We start from the raw sequence: 12,863 nt of genomic DNA on the forward strand, positions 1-12,863 counted from the left end.
AAGTCTCTGCTGGAGATGCTCCCGGATATAATAATAATAATAATATCAAATTCATCAGGTGGAAGTTAATATGGCAGTTACTGGAGACTTTTAACCCTTCCAGAACGAGACGCTATTCCTAATTTTAAGAACGTGTGCCTAGACTTCACATTGCAGCGAATACTGATGAAAGACATGCCACGCAAGTGTTTATTGAGAAAAGAACCAATTTCGACCCCACTTAGACCTTCTTCCAAGTTGGGCCAAAGCCTATCTTACCAGTAATGGTTTCCACACTTGTGTGTATTTCTTCCACTTGCCGAAATTCGATTCGTGGAAGAGATATTATGCCATTTTAAGACATTCATAGCCGTGAAACGGTAAAGGCGTTTTAGCCTTTACTTGAGATCACTTTTAAGCCGAATTCAATAAATTCTCAACCATCAGAAATCTTAAACGTTAGAGGCTCATCACAATGAATTTCAAATCTATTTTCTGCTCTTCATTCCCATTCCCCGGTGGCCGTGATCGTATAGTGGTTAGTACATTGCGTTGTGGCCGCAATAACCCAGGTTCGAATCCTGGTCACGGCATGGAATGTTACCACTTTTGTAAACGTCGTCCTTTGGCTGCATATAACGTTTTTATGGAAGGGACTCTTATTTACAAAACGTACATAATACCACAAATTCTTACTTCAAACGTTACTCGAAAAAAAAAATAAATAAGGCTACGTGGCAACTTCCACGATAGCCAGATTATAAAAAAAAAAATTATATTAACATCTATAACTTCCTTTATTATTCATTACGTCTAAAACTGTATTTTCTTTATTAGTCATTACGTGTAAAACTGTATTAAAATATACAAATAACAATGATTCTAAAATTAACAATTTTCCAAAGTAGGCTTAGGAGGCTGAAATTTAAAGCTTACTTAAGTTTATCCTCTTTTCCATCCACAGAAAACTTGTCTCAGGCAGTGATGTAACACTGACGTAGCGGTGACGTCAATATTCTGGATCTGGTCGATCAACTTCTTAAATTTCAGTAAGTTATCAACCCCGCCCCTCGCACTGGGAAGCGAGGTTAAACTGCTGTCACTAGGATCTCTCTGTTAAGCAAAAAGTTATCTCCCTCAAACGTTTTCTGACTCAAAAGCGTAAAAACAGTACTGTACAACAAACTGCAGAGGTAGGACAAGCACCTCGCGTGCTCGGGACTCGCTACAAGTACATTAACCCCTTACACTTCGATATCGTATTTTTCCATTTCATTTTTACTGTTTACAGATGATTTTCCTCAGCTTAGGAAATACTTTAAGAGCTGAAAAGCTTCGATATATATACCCTTCAAAACATCGTAACATGAGACTAGGGGATGCTACTACTTCTGCTACTACTGTTACTACTACTACTACTACTACGGCGACGACGAAGACTACGACGAATACTACAATCTCTAATAAGAACAAAATCGCCTGACAGCAGCAAGAACAGACTAAAACCACTGGATTCAAAGAGTTACAACCCCTCTACCGACTAACCACTTAAAACCACATGATATCCTTTCAGATTCATCCTGCTGACTGACGAGTATATTCAACTAAGGGAAAGCCGCTGGTATTGAAGGGGTTTATTAATGCTATATCTGACTTCCCCAGCTCTAAAAGTCTCAGCTAACAAGATTCCCAGGCGGAAATGGGTGCTAGATAACAAGGGGGAGGGGCTGGGTGGGGTGGGGCGGGGCGGGGCGAAGAGGGGCGGGAGGGGGGGGACGGTAGTAACCATGGCAGGGGGCCTCAGCTGAACATGCAATCTGTCTCATGTTGTACAGAATCCAGAAAAAAAAAAAAAAATGGCACGACAATAAAAGATGGCAAGATAGATTAAAAGATAGCAAGATAGATTAAAGGATGAATCTGGAGAGCCGTTTTGCAGTGACAGACCTAATAAACAAATTAACTCTTCCACCCCCAATGAAGATACCCATTTTACTCTGGTTTTGGTCATACGATTTTGCTCGCTAATCAAAAACCTCCTGGAATCAAAGAGTAGTAGTAGTAGTAGTAGTAGTAGCAGTAGTAGTGGTACTACTACTACTACTACTACTATTATTACTACTACTACTACTACTATTATTATTATTACTACTACTACTACTACTACTACTAATAATAATAATAATGGTGGTAGTAGCAGCAGCAGCAGCAGTAGTAGTAGTAGTAGTAGTAATGATAATAATAATAATAATAATAGATGCAGTAGTAGTAGTAGTAGTAGTAGTAGTAGCAGTAGTAGTAGTAGTAGTAGTACCCTCAGCATCTGAAACGTGAACCAAGTGGACAGTGGCTCAAGCTGCCATTCTCCAGCAGTCCTCCATCACCCTTTCAGGGGATAGGGAGGGAAAGGAGGGGCATTTGATAACCGACAGCTGTTTACCAGACCCGCCCAGCTCTATCGTTGCCACCACATGCAGGCGTCCCTCTCCTGCACCAGCCTATTAAAAAAAAAAAAAAAACTAAAACTGGTCGTGTAATGTAAAGTGGTTTGGGAGATTTCTGAACACCTCTCCCTTACCGATCTTTTCTGCTCACTTCACACCTTCATATCAACGTGTATGTTAATATTACCAACTACAGTATACTGATATCAAAATGGTATAATTACAAACAAGAGAGTTGTAATGAGTAACAATGCAAAATAAATCGCTTGGAAGGAAGTGTTACGAAGCCTCCCATGCCACATAGACACGGTACTGAGATTCACGATTAAGTTCCGATCAAGTGTCCCATAAGTCAAGTTTTGTTTTGGTGGATGAACAAGAGATATAGAATGAACCTGCACTCTGTCGCCCTTGCCCTTCTTCCAAATAAATAAATAAATAAATAATCCGATCAATGTCCCGTCGTAACTGGTTCTTCTCAGGCCTATTCTCCTGCAAAAAAAAATCTAGAGGGGGGGGAGAGTTAGCCCCTTCAATCCGGGCGTCTGTTTTTCCAAAGGTCATATTATCGTGGGGTTCGAGGGCTTCTTAACATCTACTCGTCAGCGACTTACTTTATTTACACTTTACGACTCACTCTCTACTGAGTAAAATCGTCTGGCGTGTGTTGGATGAATTAATGGTTCCAGTAATAATAATTTAAGGATCCTATAGCCCGCTCAGCTGAATAAAATCGTCAGGTATGATATAAAACACAGGAAGACACGATCATAACATATGCTCATCGGTACGCTGTTATTATTATTATTATTATTATTATTATTATTTTAAATCATGAAACTGACAAATTACTCGTATGAGAGAGAGAGAGAGAGAGAGAGAGAGAGAGAGAGAGAGAGAGAGAGAGAATCCCTAAAGTGCCGTTATTAATCTTTTCAATCCCATGACGTATTTAGCCTTTCAGACGATTTTATTTAGACAGAGAGATTTTTGGAACTGGAAGGGTTAAAAACAGCCTTCATTAACACCTTCAGTACAAGAGGCGTCCCCTAACACTGCAGAAATTAGTTTGGCAGCAGGAAGTATATGACAAATGACGCACTGGGACTCAACGGGTTACTTATCTGGCTGTGTGTGTGTTTGTGTGTGTGTGTGTGTGTGTGTGTGTGTGTGGTAAATACAGTATAACAACCCACAGTGAGCTAAAAATAAATACGAAGCTCTTAATTCGCCGCTACATCATCGACAGTAAGAGCTATTGACGTGTGTGTGTGTGTGTGTTCTAAGTTTCTCATGAGCTTAGGAAAATCAACTGACTTGCCTAAAAAAATTGTAAAGTACTTCCCAGTCAAAAGGTTAAACCATCATTAACTAATTACATATATATGGTCAGGATGGTATGGTGGGATGATGAGGGTTCAATCCAGTAGGCAAAGGTTTTAAACACGCCAGGTTAAGGGGGAGGGGGTTCAGAAGTTCAAGCCTTTAAAAGAACACACACACACACACACACACACACACACACACACACACACACACACGATGTCTTAAAATTATGACGGAATCAGAAGGGTTCAAGCGTATACGAGTTGAAATGGGATCACATGGTTCCAAATAAGACCAATGGGGTTCAAACACGCGCGAGGACAAAGGAGAGGGGGTTCAAACTTTCAAGACGACCAGCGAACCCTCTCAAGAAGTCATGCGAACCCCGAGAAATATGCCCACGGACTGCACGGCTCTGAAACGGTCATGTAGCCGCCAGAATATATGCACGAGAATTGACATGGGTGGTGCTGGGTTATGTATGTACGGTGTGGTCTGTGAGTACGAGAGAGAGAGAGAGAGAGAGAGAGAGAGAGAGAGAGAGAGAGAGAGAGAGAGAGAGAGAGATTTACTTGTCCCAACAAAGCAGCCTAACACAACCCACAATCAAAGAAATCATATCTTACCTCCCCATATATATATATATATATATATATATATATATATATATATATATATATATATATTAGATACAGTCGTATATGTAGGCTATACAGTATATGATGATGTGTGTGTGTGTGTGTGTGTGTGTGTGTGTGTGTGTGTGTGTGTGAAAAGCCTAATATTTAAGTTGTCAAAGCTCAGCAATCAATGGCCTCAACGAAAAATAAACATTATCAAATCTTAGTCACACTTACGTGTGGTGAGACGAGCATCCAAGAACACGAAGAAGTTATAAGGGCTGTTTCCACCCTCTTCCATATGGCTGCTTCTTTATTTCATCCATCTCCAAACGTCATCTATAAATCAAGAACAAGAACAAAGTAATAAATAAAAAAGTTCAAGAATATTAGTAACAGCAAAGAAGAACAAGTGACAAAAACAAAATAGCTCTCACTTCCGTACATTTTCTGTGGCAGCGTGGCTATATTTAAGGGTATACTATTATTATGTGTTGGTCGTCATTGTGTAGCTTCAGACACAACTGCGCCTTAAACTAACCACACCACACAATGCCAAACCACTCTGTCATACCACACACTACCACACTTAGAAACAATACACACTGCAACACCTCATACTACACACTGCCACACCGCTCACGTCACACTTCACACGACCACACCTCAACATTACACAAACTGCTGCATCTCATACGAACATACTACACATCACCACATCTCAATTAACGCGCCTCGCACTGACAGAGCCCACATTATCACACCTCACACTGCCACATTTATCACTACCATACCTCACACTTGCCACACCCCACACAAACAGCTGCATCTCACACAGCCATACAACGTACTGTCAATGCTATTCTTCACAATACCAAAACGGAGCTGGAGATGGACGCCTTCACGTATTAGCACCGATATGATGGGTGGTGGAGCTGCCCGGTTATCTAAATCTCCTCCCTGTTCCCCGAAAGGAGGATGGTAGACTGCGAAATAAGGGCAACTTCCATCCCCACCCTGTTCCCCGAAAGGAGGATGGTAGACTGAAATAAGGGCAAATTCGGCCAGCAGTTCACTGGGTTCACGTCCAGATGAACTTGGAGATGCAGCTACTACTACCACACCTTACACTGCCACACTACACACTAGCACTCCCAACATAACCACACCACACACTACCTCCCCTCACAGTGTGACATACATCTACCGACGCCTACTACACAAAGACTTCTGAAACACCCTGTGTATGACGCAAACAGTTAAGATATACAGTGCAACCCAAACAGGACATACAAAATTCACCACACTTACTTTTCGACGCACTAATACAGACTTGCCAAAAATACCGATAACTATGGAGAAACATCGTTCATGCAGGTTCAGTGCGTGGTTCCTAGGAATTACCAAACATATCGAAATACAAACCGCTCACTTAAAATTCCATCCATGTTATGATTAAGGCTACGTGTTTTCTTGAAGCTGCGTCTGTGTGTTCAGGTTACTACAATATCGTCCCAGGGAACTCAGTATTCTTTGCGTATAGTCCTTGAGTAGAACGCGCACCTTCATCACACTGAGCACGTTAAACAGGGTGCTTCAGATCAGCTTGAACTTTTTTTTTCACCAATTGTCATATTCTAGTTTTAACGTGAGACAGATTATATTTTATTATTTACTAAAAGCACCGTTGTGTCCGTCTACGTTATCGTGTTTTGACCAAGATTTAATCGTTTCATCCTTGTGTCAATGAGAACACACAAGTTTTCGCTGTGATTCTGCCTTAGTTTTTCTGTAATCAGATGAAATGGCAGAGACAGACGGGTGAACACGTGACCTACATCCATCATTGGTGGCAGCAGTAGTAGTAGTAGTAGTAGTTGTAATAGTAGCAGTAGCAGCAGTAGTAGCAGTAAAAATAATAGTAGCATCACTATCATCTAATTAATTGCCCAATTAGGAACGTACAAGTCCGAGCTGGGCTACTTAGTCAAGACTTTTAGGGTGATTAAGTTACTCTTCCCTGAGTGGCATTATGTTAGCAATAAACTCCAACCCTCAGATGCAAACCTCTATTGGCCACATATGGTTGGAGTTCCTTAACCCACAAGACCACCAAGCGTCCTTTTAGTTACATGTTTACACCACATTGAATGGTTTCCTGGGCTTAAAAAAAATATATATATATATATATAAATAAAATAAATAAAAAAGTCCGTGAATTCAACTAAATGTAACGGATCACATCAGCAGCATTAAGAGCAACAACATATACTACAGCGAATACGGTGTTCTAATTTAAAAATAACTATGAGTATTTATGAACACAGAGAAGACAAGACAATGGTGCAAGTAACGTGAGTGTGTAAGTCAGCGGTGTTTTCAGGCAGATCCGTCATACGATTAGATAAGCCACGAGCAGCATTTAGAAAAGTTCAAATGTAAAATGTCATGTGTTCATTATATTCGACGGAATGATTATCTGGCAGATTTACGAGAAGTAGTCTATAAAAAAAGTAATTAAAAAAATGTGTGAAGGGCTTGTGAGGCGGGGACAGGATTAGTGGGTTTGATTGACTGTGTGCGGGTCATTTTTCTGGACAATATGTTGACAGTTCTCCCGACGCTATGCTCTCTTAGTCCTTCTTTCTGGACGCTACCTCGCTCCATCTTTTAGCGGGGAAAGGGGTCAAGATGATGATAATATAAGACCTCCGTTTAGCCACATATTTAAGAACATAAGAAGAGGATAACTGCAGTAGGCCAGCTGGCCCATCCTAGGCAACTCCTAAGAGTAACTGAACTACTAAAATGAGATAAGGATAACAAAGAAGGCGAGTGATGGGAGTGGGATCATGTTAAACAGGTAATAGGGTGCTGACGCCAATTCCACGCACATTTCCTAAACTGTTATTTCGGAGACTAATCAAGCCACAGCGGGGCAATGTATAGCACTGGAAAGCTTATGCAAAAGTGTTAATTAACTGATTTTCCCAAATTTACCACGACATTGATGGAAAAAATTGCCAAAAAGCGGCACACTGAGCACCAGAACTGGATTATCTCGGAAATATTAAAACGTAAAAATGATAGGTATTACTTAGTTGGCTCTTCTCATAATTCTCCACCATTCTGCTGAAGAGTCCAAAAGGCATGAGGGTCCAGAACCTCTAATCCAGCGGTTCTCAAACTTTTTAGTATGTGACCCTATTTGGAATATTTCAAGACTTCGCGACCCACAGGGTAAAGGAGAGAGAGAGAGAGAGAAACCGGTCTATAGCCTATCTTAGTTATTATGAATATGCTAATTGTGTAATAAGGATAATTACAGTTTCAATTAAAAAAAAATACATTGAAAGCATTAGGCCTATTCTATGTCCCGGCGACCCATCAAAATTCCTCTCGCGACCCACCTTTGGGTCGCAACCCATAGTTTGAGAATCACTGCTCTAAACTGACATTATGCCTATAATGAATAACATGGATAATTTCAAAGTGTGCATTAATATCAAGAAAGTGGGATGGGGCACTTCTCCTTTTAGCTGAAATTATTATTATTATTATTATTATTATTATTATTATCATTATTATTGTTCTGTCTATCTATCTATTCCCAGACGCCTCAATTCCGTACGGGGTGGCCACAAACAAATGGTCTCCACGTCGTCCTGTCCCCCGCCATTTCACTGCCCTGCTCCCAACTCACATCCCCCTCTCTCATATACCTCTCCACCCCATCCCTCCATCTCATCCTCGGCCTCCCCCTCCCTCTCCGTCTCTTCACCTCACTCACATACACTCTCCTCGCCAGTCTGTCACCCTCCATCCTCTCCACATGGCCAAACCACCTCACTGTGTTCCTCATAACGCTTCCTATCACATCCACATCCACACCACAACGCTCCTTTATATCCTCATTTGTCAGCCTGTCTCTCCATGTGACTCCACAGGCTCCTCTTAAATAACTCATTTCCACTGCTCTCACTCTTGACTTGTGTCCTTCCAACAACGTCCAAGGTTCACTTCCATATGTTAGAGTTGGTATCACAATACTGTCCTGTAGTAACTTTTTCACTTCCATGCTCACTTCCGTTTCTTATCACTGCTTTCAAGGAACCAGCAACCTTTCTTCCTTGTTGTACCCTTTCAAGCACTTCACCCTCCAAACTTCCATCCTTAGTCATCACACTACCCAAGTACTTAAACGTACTCACATTTTTCCATTTCCTCACCATCCAACCTCACTGTGCATTCATTGACTTCACCTCTCTCAAAGACCATCACTGTACTCTTCTCTACATTCATCTTTAGATGCCGTTTCTTACACACTCCCAAACTCATCCACCAAGCCTTGTAGCTCCCCTTCGTCTTCACTCAACAACACAGTATCATCTGCAACAACAGTACAGGGAGTTTCCAAACACTACCCTCTCTCACCAGGGCCACTCCAACAACCACTGTCCTACCTTGTACCTCTTTTATTACCTCATCCATGTACAGATTGAACAACTCGTCAGTTATATTCAGTATATGAAAGCCTCTTACTGAAGCGTTAATGAAAGCTCTCTCTGTCCTCCAGTCGGAAAATTTCATATGAGCTGAAGAATTCGTTTTCATGAGCAACATTATGTCACTGCTGAATGTGTTACAAGCTTACCATTACCCTTATAATCAGTGACGCTGGAATTTCTGCGATGCTACATTTTTCAAAGATTTCTATAAGTCTGATATTTCCGAGTAACCACAAATTTAGGGCAAATAATACACGGCTATCAGAGCCATACTTAAGGTGAGGGGGCATGAGATTATTCACTGAATTTCTGAAAAATGCAATATGAATATGAAGTTATATGGTGATTCTTAATCATAACCAATTCACAGAGGCATGACGTATACTAACCTCTTCAGTTTGACGATTCCCCCACCCCAACCTTTTAGCCTGTCCAGTTTTAATCCACTGTCCGCTGTAAAAATCCTGTATACGGCCCTGACAGATATACTGGGTGAATCAGTAATCTAAGGCCCAAGAATGATTTCAATATTTCCGTTATTAATGAACCGAGTTAAGTGAAATTCGGTACATACTTCCTTTACTTCATTACGATTTAGCCACAGTTACACCAAAGTTTGAAAGCGGTCTCTTTCAGTTTTGAAACAACCGAACCGGGTGTTCCAATCTATGACACTTCCGGTGCAACTTATCAACAGGGAAGGATGCATTTTCCCTAATAATGTGTTCTCTTTGCTAATCGGGTGTGCGAGGAATCTTTAACTTCTTTTCCCACAAGGAGTCCCTACAGCAAGAAGAAAATCTTGATTGACATCAAACAATAAAAATAAGCATGATCACTAGATCAGTGCAGTACATCATCTAATGCACATTCAAAGACACGCTGATGGAAGTACAGCATTCCATTTCCCGAATCTCTCTAAATTCGAGTGTCAGAAAGTATCTCAAATGCAGCATGCAACAGAAACAGACAGAAGTTTGAAAGTACGGAGTTTCACTGACATCCATTAACTAACTAGACAACACTCAAAGGGCGCATACCTCCGCCAATGCCTATACCAGATAACTCAGATCACCACTAAAATTTAATAAACTTTTCCTTGGCTCACGACCCACATATCCATCAAATTCCCTTTATATATATATATATATATATATATATATATATATATATATATATATATATATATATATATATATATATATATATATATATTTTATGTGTTCAACTCTGGGCATAGGCTTCACAGCCTGCTATCAAGGCCCAGCAGTCCTCCTACATACCATACACCTCTACATGTCACCACTTCGGCACTAACACCCACCGTCCATAATGAATACATGCTAGGGCTGTCTCATACAGGACTGGCGTATTGGTATTAGCGGGGGTAATTTTTCGACATGTCGGCGGGTCTTCTGGTAGATCAGTAAAGCCTGATTTAATGAAATTCAAATCCTTAAACTGTTCCCTGCTCCAGCGGAGATTTGAACCTTGGTCCGTTAGATACAAAACCTTGTGGAAAAACAAACAAGAAAGTCCTGAACAAGGACAACTCAGATCACCACCAAATTTTAATAGTCTCCCTTGGACCATGGCCCACCTATCCACAAAATTCAATTGAAAACCATCAACTTTTTTTTTTTTTTTTTTTTTAAGATATCTTGTGGACAAACAAATGAGTGAGGACAGTCTCCTTGAATTCTGTTGGTGGAGGTAATAATGGGTATAGGCTACTTGCGTTATTCGCGGGGCCTCAGACTAGTGAAACACCCAGTAGATTATTTCAGCGCTTCATTCAGCTGCTGACTACAGGGTCCTTATTCACCTGTATCTGGAGTACACATCTCACGTGGGGGTGGTCACAACCATACGGCATTTCAAAACACGGTGGACTCAATGGGTTCTCGTCGCGTCAATTTTTCTCTGCTTACTGACTCCCTTCAGTCTCCCCCCCCTCTCTCTCTCTCTCTCTCTCTCTCACACACACACATACATACTTCTACTCATCTTCGTATCTCACTACTCTGCACACACACACACACACACACACACACACACACACACACACACACATACGTACTTCTACTCATCTTCGTATCTCACTACTCTGCACACACACACACACACACACACACACACACACACACACACACACACACACACACCGCTCGCCGGCTCAGTGGTAACGCTCTTGCTTAGCATCTGATAAGACGGGGTTCGCGCCTTGCTCGGGATGCGAAAATTTTCACGGACGAAGCGGGTGGTTACTGTCCCCCTTGAGCAAGGGGATGGGTGTGTGCGTGTGTGAAGGTCAAAGCTTTGCCCTTAGATCGAACTATATGAGCTCTCAGCTCTCTTCCGGGAGGGTAAAAAGCTGATGATCACAACCATCACGTGATCCTTACCGACCCGGTGAATTTACAAACACACACACACACGCACGCACATACTTCTCCTCATCTTCGTATCTCACTACTCTGTACACACACACACACACACACACACACACACACACACACACACACACACACACACACACACACAAATCTAAGGACATAACAACCCGAGGTTGGCTACGTCTCTGTCTGTCTGTGTCTGAATAATAACCATAAAGCATAAGAAGACTGGGTGAGGCTTTGGGTTGTCTCGCTGATCTTTCTCTTTCTATTAAGGTATGTCGTTCTGTCAGTTATTCATACTTACCAAGTTTCTCAGGACTTGGTTTGGTATATTTTCACAATTTCTTCAGTACCCATTTGTATGCAGCAGAACCAAACTATACCAACATTTAGACTCTCAGGCGTGTATGACTCGCTCTTAGCTAGATAAAATCGTCTGGCACTAGCTGGACTAAAAAAAAATCAGTGTTATCCCAACCATGAGAGAACATAAGAACTTAGAACAAACATAAGACGAGAGTAACTGCAGTAGGCCAGTTGGCCCATGCTGGGAAGCTCCTGAAAGAGTAACTGAACTACTATAATGAGATAAGGATAGTAAAGAAGGTTCTCCCCCGCCCTCCAAACCCTGCAGCCGAAGCCGGTAGAAAAAAGTCAGGAGGAACACCACACAGTATGGAAAAACTGGCATGGACATTTTATGGGAAAGTGTGAAAGGAAAAAAAGAGACAATCACGGTGTAACCTGAAAAGGAAAGAGAATTAATTAGTACTGGTTACAATATATATATATATATATATATATATATATATATATATATATATATATATATATATATATATATATATACACACACACACACACCACTTATTTGTCATATGCTTATCTAGCCCAAGCTTGAAAATCTCCATGGAAGGGGCAACAACTACATCACAAGGCTGCTTATTCCATTCGTTTACTACTCCTTTGCCAAACCAATTTCTACCTATCTCCTTACCAGAACGGAATTTATCTAGTTTTAAACCATTACTTCTAGTCCTATCCTGTATGCTCATCTTAAGTACCTTGCTAATATCTCCTTTATTTATTCCCTTCATCTACTTAAACGCCTGTTCAGTCTCCCCTTACTCTATGCATTTGTAGTATGTGCACATTTGCTCTTTTTAGTCTGTCTTCATATGACAGGTTCTGAACATCATGTATCATTTTGTCATTCTTCTCTGTACATTTTCTAAGGAAGTTATATCCATTCTTCAGTACACACATAATTGCACGGCGTTGTCCAAATGTGGCCTTACCAATACTACATAAAGTTGCAATATTACTTTTGATAACCTATTGTTCATGCTTCGCGAAATAAATCCTAGGACCCTATTTGTCTTATTTCTTGCATTAATACACTGCTGCCTTGGTCTGAGGTCTTTACTAACCTAACTCCTAGATCTCTAGCATTCCGATTTACTAATTACTTTGTTACCTGTGTTGTACTTAGTATCTCCAATGGTCTTGCCTGCTTTAAGTACTTTACATTTTCAACGTTAAATTCATGTACCAATTTTTAGACCATTTTGACTACAGTATATATCG

General features: G+C 40.8%; 1 non-coding gene across 1 annotated transcript; it reads left to right on the plus strand.

The window, feature by feature from the left end:
• The first annotated feature begins 500 nt into the window (after positions 1 to 500).
• Positions 501 to 572, plus strand: TRNAH-GUG (transfer RNA histidin (anticodon GUG)). Its single transcript has one exon. It is a non-coding gene; the product is annotated as a tRNA-His (tRNA).
• Positions 573 to 12,863: the final 12,291 nt, after the last annotated feature.

This window comes from Coenobita brevimanus, chromosome 74 (assembly GCF_032717465.1).
Source record: "Coenobita brevimanus isolate Jiangsu-jjx chromosome 74, ASM3271746v2, whole genome shotgun sequence".
Classification (NCBI taxonomy): Eukaryota; Metazoa; Arthropoda; class Malacostraca; order Decapoda; family Coenobitidae; genus Coenobita; species Coenobita brevimanus.